This window comes from Ammospiza nelsoni, chromosome 24, assembly GCF_027579445.1.
Source record: "Ammospiza nelsoni isolate bAmmNel1 chromosome 24, bAmmNel1.pri, whole genome shotgun sequence".
In the NCBI taxonomy this organism is placed as follows: domain Eukaryota; kingdom Metazoa; phylum Chordata; class Aves; order Passeriformes; family Passerellidae; genus Ammospiza; species Ammospiza nelsoni.
In genome coordinates this window covers 3,715,903-3,726,303 of record NC_080656.1, presented here as the reverse complement: position 1 = coordinate 3,726,303, position 10,401 = coordinate 3,715,903, and the positions used below count along the sequence as shown (strand labels likewise).

Genomic DNA, 10,401 nt, shown 5'->3' with positions numbered 1-10,401 from the left:
ACACCTGGCTCCACGGGCACAGGGATGCAGGAAGGTGACGAGGGATGGCACCTCTGTCTGCCAGCCCAGCAAAGCCAAATCAGAGAGCCCTGCTCTTTGCCAGGCTGCTTCCCAGCCTGTGGTCTCCTCCATGGACATGGCACACGCATATTAATGTGCTTTTCCTGCCTTACAGGCGCCTCTAGGAACAGACACAGAGCTTGAGAAACCTTTGATGGCACTGCTTGTAATTAGATGTAATTGGAGTAACGGAGAGCCCAGGGGCTGATTTGTGTGGTTTTGGTTAGTTTGAGGCTTGTGGGGTTATCCACTTCCCCAGGCCCAGTTTGTGGGGGTTTAGTGATTGTGCTTTGCCTTGGTTTGGGTCCTTCCTCCTGCCTGTTCATGGAGAGCAGGTGGAGGACAAGGACTGGCAAAAAAACTGACAGAACCAGAGGACACAGGCTTGAGATGTGCTAAGGGAAATATAGGTTGGATATTAGGAAAAGGTTGTGGGGGGATAGAATGTAAGAAAATAAAGATTGTGCAGAAGGTAATCTCGCCCCTGAGCAGTTGCAGCTGTACTAATCACCAAAGATTGGGAGCAGGCCTGCCCTTAACAGGCCACAGGTGTGTCCAATGAAGATGAGTGCTATAAAAGGGTGGGTTAGGCCCTTGTGAAGGGAGTTTGTTGGCTGTGCTGTAAGGAGGGAGTCAGTGCTGTGAGGAGATGCCCATGAGAGATCACCAAGAAGGTATGGGAGCTTTTCAATATGATGATAACAAAAGGTTTTTACAGAAAGGTGATAAAGTTCTGGGATGCTCTGCCCAGGGAGGTGGTGGAGTCGCCATCCCCGGGTGTGTTTAACAAAGCCTGGATGTGGCACTGGGTGCCAGGGTTTAGTTGAGGGGTTGGGGCTGGGCTGGACTTGATGGTCTTGAAGGTCTCTTCCAACCTGGTTATTCTGTGACTGCAGGTACAGAGCAAACACCTCCTTGTGACACCACAGCCTGGGTTTAAGGGCCACCAGAGCCATCCTCCATTGATAACACCCAGCCTGTAAAGAGCTCCCAGTCCAGGCTAGGAAATCATTTGGAAGCTGCTCTGGATTTCCACACAATGTCCTTGTCTGCTGAAGGGTTTCTGGCTTTTTCTGTTCTTAGTAAGAGTGTGGATGTTTTTATCTCTGTATGGATGGTGTAGCAAGGAGAGAGTGAACACCACATGCCCAGGTGTGTTGTCCCCAAGGTGCTGAGATGGGGATGTTGCTCCTGTCCCTTGGCTTGGGGACAAATCTGGTGGCAGCCATCAGCTCCAACACTGAGGCTGCTGGTGGCTTGCAGGAACAAACTCTAAGTGTGGAGCTGGAAGTGGATGGAGCCTGGATAACCCAAAGTGTTTTGAAGAACACAATTAATGGTGAGAGGAGATAACTTTTAACCACTTGGATTTTCTAAGGTTAAACCTGGATATCATGAGGGTATATCCCAAATTCCATGCAAGGCTGGGCAAGGTGGCTGTGCCTGCCCACCTTTAGCCTTAAATCAAAGATGCAGTCCTTGATGAGAAAGCAGCCGGGGAGGTTTTTATTCTGATATTGGATTTCAGGGACTCACAGGAAGGTGTCTGTTTTTCTCTCCCAATCCAGTTTGTGAAAGAAGAAAAACAATCAAGAAAGCAGGGAGGGTGATGTTCTTAAATCCGCCAGGGCTTTAGGAGGATATTGTTTGTGCTTCTTGAATAATGGCTTTTGATATGTAATAATATTGTGCGGAACTTTTTTTTTTGATGGCCAATATGACATTTATTTTAAATGATATAATCAGCCCTTGGCATCTCAGCTGATTTAGTCAATTAAGTTTTTAACCTCATGTCTTCAATCTCGTCTGTGAGTAATTTAAATGTGGTGATTTTAATGAAAGTACATCTACCTGTTCATTTATCCACACACACCGTTGCCCTTTGGATCTGTGATGAGAGGGACAGCAGAAGCCTTTTCTCTTCTGCATGGAAATGTTTAGCAGGGCTGAGGAGACAAGGCAGTGATTGCCATTAGGGAGCTAAAGGCTTTATTTATTGTTTTTCCCAGAACAATCCAAATCTATCAGATGCAGCAGTTCCCAAAATGAATGCACATTAAAGCTTTCAGAAAGGACAGTGGGATTGCCTCAGATGCTGGGGTGGTGTTTTTACCTCAGGAAATGACAATAATGCGCCATGGGCTGGTGTTTTTACCCCAGGAGATGACAATAATGCACCACCCAAAGCTGATGGATGCACAGCATCTCAGATGCTCATGCAGATGTCATGGCTTGCCCTGATAATTACAGCAGCTTCAGGATCAGGCACTGCAGGGCCTGAGATTCAGTCCTAAACCCCTCTGTGCTGTTTGGGATACTCATGACAGTGCTGTCCCTAGGGAGATGGCACTGGAGATGCCCTTCCTGGCAGGATGGGACTCCTGGGCTCTCTCAGAGCCTTTCTGGGTCACTGCAACCCCTAGATAGGTTAGAAAGTCTCTTTTCCCAGCCCGGTGCTTGAAGAAGGAGTCAGAGCTCTTAATTTCTCGGTCTCAAAGTTGTTTATTGTTCCTTATTGATAAAATTCTTTCTCCTGTCCAGCTGAGGTCCATCCAGCAGGACAGTTCCAGGTACTCTGCCTGCCCCCAGGGCAGTGTTATGTCTTTATACTAAAAACTACCTGTACAATGTTTACAATTACTTCCCAATACCTATCACCTGTGTTAGACAGTGAGCTTCTACTCTAAACCGATCCAAAAGTGCCACCATCACAGCAGAAGATGGAGGCCAAGAAGAAGAAGGAGAAAGGCTGGACACACCCAGTTCCCTCCATCTTGCCTCCTGATCCCCCATACCAAAAACCCCAAAATCTACCTTTCCACCCTGTGATAACTTCACTATTATTCTGTCTAAACTGTCGTGTCTTGGTGATCTTCATACAAGGTTAGTAACTTGCTCCATGGGTCATAATCAAACCCACAGGGGCATCGTGGGCTCTGTGCCGGGGTCTCTGAGCCCCCTGGCAGGGTCTTGGCCATCCTGGACAGCCAGAGGGATGTCCTGGGTTCCCATATTTTCCTGCAGCCTTTGGGGTGGCTCTCACAGCGCTCGTGGTTTTTGCCTCGTGCTGAATTCAAGCCCAGCAAACACAGCTGATGTTTTTCAGCCTTCAGCAGCGCTGCAAAGAGAAATCAAGATAAATGACCTGGGGCTGCTCAGAGCCCGGCTTTGTGTGCTCCTGGACACGCTGGCTCCTCCCCACGGTGTTTTTTGGCTCACAAGGGAGTTCTGCAGCACCAGCACAGCCCAGGCTGGGGTGGGTGCTGGGGGTCCTTGGGCACACACTCTGGAGAGGTTCCTGCTCCAAAGGGGATGTCTGAGGCCAAGTTCTTTGAAATCAAGCCCAGAAGCAGCAGTAACAGCTTTTTGTTCATATCTCTTAGGTTGACATATCTAAAATTCTATTTTTTTGTTGTTGAAGTAAAAATATTCCAAAGGGGCATTATATGTGGTTTTCTCACAGAAGGCAACCTGCCTCCCCCTGAAAACACTTGTTTCAAAATTTTCTGTGGAAAATGTGAGCAGTTTTTTTTGATAAAAGCATTTCTATTCATGAGCAGTAGCTCAGAGAGATTTGCAAGAAATAAATAGGTTTTGGCAGCATAAAAGTCTCTGTTGAACAAGGGGATGGGGAAGGTGTGAAACTTGATTAGCTATCGTTTGCCCATGGAATTTCAGCAAAACTTCTTCAGCAGAAGTGTCAGGGGATATTTTTCCATCAAGCCCCTGTCCAAATCTCCTGGTACTGAGAGCTACAGCATTCCTGTGTCAATAATCACCTTCTTGGCTGTTGCTTTTTGGAGATTTGTCTCCATCCCACCCTGGGCCATGCTTGCTGCTGGCTGGGTGTGTTGGAGAGCTGGCCTTGAGCTCCCTCCACATTTCAGCTGGTGAAGGTCGCTGCGTCTCAGGAAAGTTGATTTCTCCTGCACTTCCAGTAAACATTCTGCCTTATTAGTGCAGGTTTTTAACAAACTCTGTGCCCATCAGAAAGCAGAGGGGGCAGGGACACAGGGCCTGGTGTTTGTCTGAAGCAAAATCAGGTTTTTATTTTGCAGCCCTCTTGCTGCTGACCTGGGATGGAGGTGCTTGGGGCAGGGCAGGTTGGCATTTTCTGGTGGAATTGGTCAATAATTCCTGACTCGGGCTAAGTGAGTGATTAACCTGTCAGGAATTCACCAGGGCCCTGCTTCCAGCATTCCCAAATTCCCTGCTGCCATAGGGGGCAGCTCATCTTGGAGACAAACCTTGTTTAGGTGTTTTCTTCCTAGAGTTTTGGGCTCTGTTCTGCCCTAACTCTCCCAACTGAAGTTTGGCTCTCCTCTCCTTGCCCATCTGAAGCTCTTTCCCTCCTTACTGCCATGGATGGGGTAAAACTGATGATATTTGGGAGTGTGAGCTGGCCCTGCATGTCCACACCTCCTCCCCTCTTCATTCCTTCAGAGCTGCATGCAAGAAAGCTCAATTTTCTTGAAAGCTGCCTTAAAAACAAAGGTATTTCCATGTCTGGCAAGGAAGCAGGAGGATGCAGGGATGCTTGGAGCTGCCTCTCTACCTCCAGCTCTTCCCCCACGTCCACGTGGATGCAGCTCCACTCCCCTGTGGGAAAGGGAGAGGGGAGGAGAGGCGCCTGCACCGCTTCCCTTTAAGCAGAGATTTGGCTGTGCCTCTGAAAGCAGAATTAGAGGTAGGGTTTAATCATACAAGCTCTGAAATATGGGAGATTAAATCTTTTTAAGGAGGGCAGCTAAGCACTTTATTTTCTGTGCAGGAATCTTCAGGGGGTCGGAGACCAGAGAACTGGATTTAAAGCTTTTAAATTACTTTTTTCTTCCTTTTTTTTTTTGAACAAGTATTTTTTTTTTTTTCCTCCCACAGTACACGGTTGGACAGGAAAGACTTTAAAGCGATGGTTAAAAAAAGAGAAAAGATGGTTGGAATAGAGACGCTTGTTGAAAATAATAGACATTATGAATGTTGTGTTTAGTTGTCCAGGCACATTTAATCCTTAAAATGCACATCTGCTCTGGGAAGTGATTTTTGTGGAAGGAGGGAAATCTTTCAGGTGTTCCTTGCTGCATTTGATGACAGCTTTGCTCCATAGCAAAGGGATTTGCAGCCCCCCAAAGCCCTGTAGGTGCTTGTGGATGCTGTGGGTCCCCCTTCCCGGGGCTCCAGGGGGATGTTTATGCTGAGATTGGCATTCTGGCTGGAACTGGGTTTTGTTTTTCCCAGCCAGGCGCTGGCCCAGCCTTGCTCAGGGGAATTGGAGCTGTTTGGTTGCCTCTCACAGAGCCTGCTCGGGGACGTTCGCTTGTGTTTGTCTTGCGTTTTTCTTAATTTCACAGAGCTGAAGAGATCGATGGGAAGGTAGACCTGGGATTTAAGGCTGCCTATAGCACAACTCTGTGACTGATGACCCCAGCTCTGCAGACTGGGAGCTTGCAGGGCTGCCAGGGCCAGCTGATGGTGACATCCACAGGAGGGATGGGTGGGAGGTGACATCCTTCCCATGGGTGGGAAGGGCCATCCCCAGCAGGAATGCTGTCCTTCCCATGGGTGGGATGCCCGAGTGGGTCATGGTGACTGTTATGAGTAGAAAAAGCTGCCCATTTTTTTAAAAAGGTTGCAGAGTTCACAGGTTGGGCCAGCTGCTGCCAGAGTGGAGTTCTAACTGTTTGTTATTGTCATCACCTGTTGTTTATGGTTAAGAATTCCCCCTTTTGTTGAGTGACACCCTGCTGCTTCCTGGAGGATGGCACTGGATGGTGAAGGGGAAGGGACATCAGGGTTGGCATGCAAATGACATCGGATCCAGTATGCAATGGGAGAGACCCCTCACCAAACCTGGCCAAAACCCCCTAAATCAACGAGCCAACACAAAATTGACGAATCAAAGTGATGACTAGACATGAGGAACAGAATCTAGTATCTGCCAAGGCCTTTCTACCCCTCACCCTAACCTATAAATGCTGGCTGGACAGAGGACCTCGAATGTCAAACCAAAATATCTCCTGATGCTCTCATGAGGACAGAAGCCCCAGCTCTGCCTGCAGACCAGTGGACAAAGCTGCACTCTTCCTCCTCTGTGCCATTCCTGGATGCAATGGTGGCATGAGTGTGACCAACTGGTTCTTCTCACCCGTGCTGATTTTTAAAAGAGGCATTAAAAAGGAGAAAGATCTCCTGCCCTGTTTATTTCAGTGACCCCCCTGGGAAAGGAGTGCGAGGTTGGTTTTGAAGGCTCTCAAAGGACTCTGGGAGTCCTGCCTGGACTCTGTGGGACCTTGCCTGGTGTGTCAGCAGAATGGCACTGGAATTTTGGTGCCACTGGCTGTATTGGCTGCTTGCTGCCATGGAAACACCCTGTGGCACCGTGTTTATATGGAATGAGGTGGCACTGGCACGTTGGCAGGACATGCTGTGCCTTTCCCACCTGGAGTGAGCGCCTTTGGCCACTGGAACTTGTGTGTGTGGAGAAAAGAAGGGCTGGCTTGGGTGGCTGTGCTGGAAGGGCTCCAACAGCCAGTGAAACAAACACAGGCAAGAGACTTTTCTCCTTTTTAATGCCTTTATTAAAAGTGATCAACTCAGGTGGGGAGAACTGACGGGTCTGCGCTCATGCCACCGCTGCTCCCCGGAGTGACTTGGAGGAGGAGGAAGAGTGCAGCTGTGTCCACTGGTCTGTGGGCAGAACTGAGTTCCATCCTCATGAGAGCATCAGGAAATTCCTTGCTTTTTGGTTCAACCTTTGAGGTCCTCTGTCGAGCCAGCATCATTTTTAGGTGAGGGGTAAAAAGGTCTTGGTGGATACTAGATTCTGTTCCTCAGCAATCTAGCCATTGCTTTGATTCATCAATTTTGTGTTGGCTCGTTGTTTTAGGGGTTTTTGGCCAGGTTTGGTGAGGGGTCTCTCCCGTTGCATGCTGGATCCCATGTTAGTTGCATGCCAACCCCAATGTCCCTTCGCAATCTGGGTGTCGACAAAAGGGGAGAATTCTTAACCACCAAGGACAGGTAGTTAAAGAAAATGACAGGTGATTAGAACTCCACCCTGGCAGCAACTGGCCCAACCTGTGAACTCTGCAATCTTTTAAAAAAATGGGCAACTTTTCTACTCATAACAGCCAGCGCTGAGGATACTGAAGGCGATGGGACAAGGTCCCTTTGGTGATGCTCTGCTGTCCCCGGTGGTGCAGGCGGCGCTTTCTCAGCTCCAGAGGCTGCTCCACAGCAGTGAAATGGTTTGTGCAGCCCGGCTGTCCCTGCTGCATCCCTCCAGCACCAGCAGCCTCTGCAGCCCACCCTGCCTTTAATGGCCCAATTCCACCGAGCAAATGAGGCAGCGCCTCCGAGCCCTCCCCTCGGCCTGCCAGCTAATTAGCACTCCATTAACTTAACGAGGCTCTGCCGGCCACCCTGGCCGTGGCCAGGAGAGGGAGAGCCAGGCTTGGCTGGACCTGGGGGCTGCGGCAGAGCCTTTGTGACTGAGCAGGGAGGGCTCTGCCCTGGGCTCTTGGGGCTGCTGAGGCTTTTCTGCGCCTTTGGGTTGGAACGGCCACGACAGGGGAAGGGTGATGGGGGTGGCTGGCGCTGCTGGAAGCTCTGGGAGCGAGTTGTGATGTTGTGTAGGGTGTGATGCTCCAGCATCCTGCACAACTCCAGCCACTGCCCCATGGCCAAGGGGGACTGAAGGGGATGCAGTGTCCCTTGGAGGAGATTCCCTCCCTCTTGGAAAGGCTCAGACAGCAGCAGCTCCCCGTCAAAGCTTTGTTTGTTGACAGAGTTAAATTTGCAATTTCATGGTTTGGTTACAATGAGTTTAGTTTATAAAATTCATGAGCTGTTAGGAAGTGTGGAGAGGAGGGGGGAAAACACATCTGGGAGTCAACCGGGACGTGACTGCTGGCACATCCAGCAGGGTCCTGCTCTGGGGACCGTGTGGGGCTCTGAGATGGGGTGTGAGAGCCTCATGCAGGACAGAGGGATGAGTCCCCACAGGAGGAGAGATGCTGGTTTCTCCTGGTGACAACCACTGTGTCTTTACCTACCTGCTGTACAGAGCTTTCCTTGGGTGGCCTTCAGAGAGCCACTGGAGAAAGAGGGATCCTTTCAGGGATGGAGCTTGGAAACAGCAGGGCTCAGCCTGCTCAGGGAGCCTGCTGCTGGTTTGGAGATTGGATTTGTGGTTCTTTGGAGCTTTGGTTGGGAACCCACAAGATGAGCTCCACTCCCTGGAATTCAGGGGGACTGTGAAGAGAGAGAGGCAGTTCCCTGGAGTGTCACTGCATGGGCAGCATGCTCCAGTCCATCTGTTGTGAGATGAGCTGGTTGACACCCCCACATCCCACTTTTCCAAGAGATTTCTTTGCAGATTGTCTATTGTATTTGCAGGGTGCCCTGATGAAGGAAGGAATGATGAATCTGACTCCATGTTCTCAGAAGGCTAATTTATTATTTTATGATACTATATTATATTAAAGAATACTAAAGAATACAGAAAGGATGCTTACAGAAGGCTAAAAAGATAATAATGAAAACTCGTGACTCTCTCCAGAGTCCTGTCACAGCTTGGCCCCAATTGGCCAATAAGTCAAAATAACACACACCAGAATCCAATGAAACAATGTCCAAACACATTCCAGAGCAGCAAAACACAGGAGAAGCAAATGAGATAAGAATTGTTTTCCTTTTTCTCTGAGGCTTCTCAGCTTCCTGGGAGAAAAATCCTGGGCAAAGGGATTTCTCAGAGAATGTGAATGTGACACCTGTCCTGTGTGTTTGGGGGCTGACTTGGAAGCAGAGCAGCCCCCCAGCCCCACCCTCCTCCATCCCCCAGTAGTGGAGATGCTCCTCCAGGAGCCTGGAGATGCTGATGAGCTCAGAGGGAATCAAAAGGCAGTGTCAGGAAGGATCTACATAAATATTAGCTAATTAACACGGAGTGCCCAGGGGGAGCAGGAAGGGGAGGATTCACTGAGGATACAAAGCCATGAGATACCTGTCCAGCATGGCAATAGCTGTGAGCAGGAGCCAGCAGCCTGTGAGTGCTGCCATGGCTGGGCTGGTGTTATTGTCACATCAGCAGGAGGCTGGTGCACTCTCAGATTCCTTACAGGTCATAAAACAACACTGGACTCCATTGGAAATGCTAAGCTGTTGATTTTTGGGGTTTTCAAAAGATGATGTTAGTTGCTGCATGGTCTGTCCCTCTGTGGGATTGTTCATAGAGACAGGCCATAAACAGACACCCAAACTCCCTTTTCCTGCAGTGTCTGTTGGGCTGTTGACTCCCCAGGATCAGGGATCTCTAAGGTCTGGCAGAATCTGTTCAGGCTGAACACATGGATGTGCTGAGCAAGGCCCAGAAGTCGTTGGTGGAAATGGAACAGAAGTTCAAGGATGGTTACTAGATCTGACCAGGGCATCCAAAAATTGAGGGGGAGGTGATTCTAGCTGACTCCTGGACCTCATTCTGGTGACCTCTCCAGCAATATTGTCTAGGAGGAAACCTTTCCGTTGCTCTCTGTGTTCATTAACAGTCTTTGTGCTGTAATTAGTACATCCTTGGCTTAGTGAGTATCTCCATTTGAAGCCATTCACTGTGTGAATGTTCCCTGTGAAGCTGCTGGGCTTTCTGGGAATGCTCAAGAGGATTTCTCTTTCCCAGCAAGCCCCAGCACATGGGTTATGTTGATATACAAGATGCAGGACCCAGGTGGGGTTCATGGTCCTTGGATTTGTACATGGGGCCTGTCTGGAAGGAAATCCTCCTCTTCCCTTGCTGGTGGGGCAATTGCATGGAATTCTTTTCCATCCACAGTTTTAATCACCTAATTTGTGTTAAGGAGCCTCAGCTCTTCATTTCCAGCTGTGCCAGCACAGAGGATGCTTCCTTGTTAATGAATCCTGGACTTGAAACATCTCTATGTGTGTGTGGGGACATGAAAGCCCAGGGAGGGGACAAGACTTGAGGGTGCATCAGGAAATTGGGAGCAAGGGCAGGATGGAGCACAGCGACGAGACCACCTGCAGATCCCGCTGCATTGTGTCCAATCCAGTACCCAAATTTCAGACTTTTAAGAGGATTATCAGGTGTCTGTTTGAATTACTCTGACATGAACAGTCACTCAGAAAATGTACATTCATTTGAAAGGTCAAGCACATCTGATTTCTGCCTTTGGTATGCGGGGGCTTATACTTTCAACTCTCCCTTCCTTAATGAGATTCTTGTTTCAAAGAGTCGCGCTGTGCCCAGGATTTGACGGAGTCAAGTGTGCTGGAGATAGTTTTTGTTATCATGTTTACCCTTTTATCTGCCTGTCCTTTGAAAGCTCCCCA

The 10,401-nt window shown here is 49.1% G+C and overlaps 1 long non-coding RNA gene across 1 annotated transcript; it reads left to right on the top strand.

Moving 5' to 3' along the window:
- The first annotated feature begins 680 nt into the window (after positions 1–680).
- Positions 681–1,694, top strand: LOC132083529 (uncharacterized). The gene is made up of 3 exons (XR_009419960.1): positions 681–734; positions 957–1,212; positions 1,324–1,694. It is a non-coding gene; the product is annotated as an uncharacterized LOC132083529 (long non-coding RNA).
- Positions 1,695–10,401: the final 8,707 nt, after the last annotated feature.